The sequence below is a fragment of the Gavialis gangeticus genome, unplaced genomic scaffold (assembly GCF_001723915.1).
Source record: "Gavialis gangeticus isolate Ggan-Ray unplaced genomic scaffold, GavGan_comp1, whole genome shotgun sequence".
Lineage (NCBI taxonomy): Eukaryota > Metazoa > Chordata > Crocodylia > Gavialidae > Gavialis > Gavialis gangeticus.
In genome coordinates, this window is record NW_017729032.1 from 157228197 (window position 1) to 157232223 (window position 4027).

General features: G+C 43.3%; 1 protein-coding gene across 1 annotated transcript in view; it reads right to left on the reverse strand.

Moving 5' to 3' along the window:
* The window catches only part of OCA2 (OCA2 melanosomal transmembrane protein), a 481929-nt gene that overhangs the window by 476635 nt on the left and 1267 nt on the right, over positions 1 to 4027 (reverse strand). The window lies entirely within an intron of this gene.

Consider the following 4027-nt stretch of genomic DNA (forward strand, 5'->3'; position numbering starts at 1 on the left):
GCTCCTACCCTGGGGGTCTTTAAGAGGAGGCTAGACGAACGCCTTGCCGCGGTCGTTTGACCCCAGTACTCTTTCCTGCCATGGCAGGGGGTCAGACTTGATGATCTGCTCAGGTCCCTTCTGACCTTACCAACCATGAAACTATATTCCAGCCCCAGGACCCAAGCACCACTCCAGCTGGGCAGCAGCCCCAGCCCCAGCCCTGCCCAACTCCCTTCCTCTCTTCATCACTATGGGGGCCTCAATCCCCACCTCCTTCCCACCATCTGGAGGATCTGCTCTCCTGGATTACTTGCAGGGTCTGCTCTCCAGGCTGCCTGGCAGTTATGTGCATGTGTGAGTGCATACATGGACATGGTGCCCCTTGCCTGACTGCCCTCCTCCTGCTCCCCCCTCCTCCCCCTGCCCCTTGCAGGCTGAAACTCTACCAACCTGCAGAGAGCCCTTTGCAAAAATGGAAAATCCATGTGTTTCTCTGTTAAAATGAAAAATCCTCATTTTTCTTGGTTAAAAGGAAAATCTACATTTTTTTTCTGTTTTTCCATGGGAAACAGAAAAGTGGATCCCTGGGGGTCACTCCAGAGATGCTCAGCAGTGTGGGATGTGGATGTGAGGTGAGAGTCAGGGTTGCACATAAAGGGAGAGCAGAGAAAGAGAGGATAGTGGAGTTGATTGTTGGGAACGTGCCATCTATAGAAGGGGATGGTACAAAATATGAAGGGTGTTCAAAATGGCACACTAAGTCAGGAAAGTTTTTACTCTGCATGAATCAGCACAGGAGGAAGGGAGAGAGAAAGCAATACTGAAGGGAATAAGGTGGTGATCAGAAAACTAAACACATTGAAAGAGCAAGCCAGGAGAGCAGTTCTTGGAAAAGACAAAATACCAAAAACAACCATGGTAGTTGATCTAGAGCCATATGTCAAATAAAATTAGAAAGAAGCAGCAAGAATCACTGGAGTTCTAAGTGACCTCCGGGTCAAAGCTGCAGTCAGAGGATTTAATAAGTAAAATTGTATCTCAGGCCAAAGGGGCAAATCAAATGACAATTGAACAAACTGACCCTAAACCTTTGCAACACCTCGAGCAAGAAGTATTCACGGTACGTGGAAAAAATATGACTTCAAGGCACCCCAAATGAAAGGAGTAGATTTATTTCTGATGATTGGATCAAGTATCTCCCAAGATGAAAGTATCCAGTTAATTTGAGAGAGACGTAGCTGGCCATGTTAGTCTGAAATCAGCTAGAAGGCAGGGTAGAGATGCACCTCACAGATTAACAAAATCAGAGCTGTATAAACTTTCATAAACCAGAGCTAATTAATTTAAGAAACATTTCTTAAAGTTAATTTCAGTGATTGATACATATATATCCTCAGTCCTGCTAAATAGCTTCACTGGAGCAACATGTTCCAGCATATATTTCAACAATTAGAAACCTCCAGAATAAGGTCCCTGAAAGATAAATTAACCAATTTAAGTTAAATAGCTACATTAAAACAAACTATACCAACTGCGCAAATGAATGGATTTTTTCCTGGGGAAAGGACTTTGTTTCCTTGGCTTTTTTAGATCATCATTAGTACTCTTCAGCAGGAAAACATCAAAATAAATTACATTACAAGTTAAATTTTCATTATACTGGAGTTGCTCAAACAAAGTTTGAGGGCCAATCCTGCAAAGACTCATGATGTTTTTTTATCTTCATTATATTGAGCAGTCCTGTTGATTTTAATAGAATTATTCCAAGCAGTAAGGCTAATGTAAAAGTAATAGCAAGATCAGAGACTAAAAAATGTCCTTCCAGCCCATACATTTCTGCTATAATCCTCCTTTGCTTAGCATAGATTTTTGCTGTTGGGAAAAATAATAAGATGCATGATAAGAGCCAAATAAGAATGGTGTAAGACTTATTTATATTTTCACATGCATTTACATGTGGAAATCAGCAATTAAATTCAAGGAGAATGATCAGCTGAGGAAAAATGCCAAGAGCTCCTTTACCAATGAATAATACTTACCTTTTTATTATAAAGATCATACAAATCACTGTAGGGTGATGGTACTGTCATTGCACATGTGTTTCTAGATTACATGTCATAAATGTACCTTACATAATGGGAAAATGAAATTATTACAAGACAATTTGTGAAACTACATCTAGCATTTGCAAGGAGGTGGACTCAGGAGCTAATAAGTCTTAATCTTCACTGTTTATCTATAGACTGACGTTGAGGTAAATCTCATAATGCTGTGCTCGTTAACTGCGCAGTTACTATGTATAAGAAGTAACTTACTATAAGAAACTGTGTTTCTTAGTCCTATTAACCACTGTTGTACACCAACCTTTCCAAAGGAGCTGTTTTGGCTCCTTAAAGGACTGAACCCATTTTTCCCTACACATTCTTCTTAACTATCATCATGCTGCTGAAAGAGTACATCTTGACTGCCAAACAGCACTGTTTCTTCTGCACTTCAAATTAAGGAGCTTTTACATGGTTTAAGACTCTTCATAAAATCTCTGGCATTTTTTATAAGTCCTTACGTGCTCCAAAAGCAATATAAAAGACTCTTTGCACTTAGGGCTTTTACAGCTATGCTTTCAAGAGTTAGAAATTTCCACTTTCCTCTAAAATAATAGCTAAATAAGGTACATACAATGTTAGGTAGGCAATTATGATGCACAGAAATCCTTACCTTGACTCCCCTGTAACAATAAAAGGCCTGAATAATGAAAAGAAAAAAAAAACTCATTCTTCAAGTGAGAGGACTTGACGACAGATAAACCTGAGGCAGTATTCTTGTCTGATTCACACCACACTACCAGCCCTCCTCCCCCTATATATACGTGTGTGTGTGTGTGTGTGTGTGTGTGTGTGTGTGTGTGTATGCAGACATGCAAATATATATTAGAAACACATGCAGACACACAAGTATATATATATACATGCACACACACATACACACACTCACACACACACTCGAATGTGACTCCTTTGACCATTTCAACTGATGTAACAGTCTCCAGAATGAAGCATCCCCTCTTTTTTGCATCCCATCTGTTTCAACACTGCAGGTTATCCTGCATATTGGGATTATTGGGTTAATTCTATGGTTCACGATAAGCAGGGAGTCGGATTAGATTACTGCAATGGTCCCTTCTGGATTTACAATCTATTAAGTATCCAGCTGAAGTTTCTAGACAACAATTCTGAACTGTTTTTTTTAACTTTCCCCCTCCTTCATTGGAATCCCTAATGTGTTTGTTTCAGCTTCATTTTCTCTGTGTATTACCCCGGGAATGAGGGATACCGGATAACAAAATATGCCAGTTAATTGAGCGGCCCCGGCCGCCGCTTCTCACACCACATCTGGGGCGTCCCTCCGCTCCTCCCGCAGGATCCTTCCCCTCCTGCGGGGCCATTTTTGATCACCTGTACTCTGCCTGCAGGACAGGGAGGCGGGTCCCACACAGCCTGTTATGCCTCCAGCCCATGGGGGCTCAGCAGCACAGGCTGTTTTGCACCAGGCCATGGGGGCTCGGAGAAACCAGAAATGCCATGATGGGCACTTCCAGTTTCACTTTATCTTACAAGCCGGCATGCTGGCTAGTGGACCATGCCGGGTTGTAAGATGCCAGATAACAGAACTTCTACTGTACTTGGTTCCTGGGAGCCCAGTCACTGTTTTCATAGATTTCATAGATATTAGGGGCTGGAAGGGACCTTGCGAGATTAAGTCCAGCACCTCTGCCATAGGCAGGAAGTCTGTTGGGGTCAAATGACCCCAGCAAGATAAACATCCAAATGCTTTTTGAATGAGTCCAGAACAGGTGCGGCTGGTGAACTGAGACTGGTGGGGTGGGTGGAGTGTCCCATGGAAGCGGGGCGGGGGGGTTGCAGCCAGCCGGGAGTGAGGGGCAGGGTTTGCAGCTGGCCAGGCACTCCAGCCAATAGCAAGGAGGCTGCAAACCTCCCCCCATACTGCCAGCCAGCTGCAAACCTCCCCCCCCCCCCCCACGGGCAAC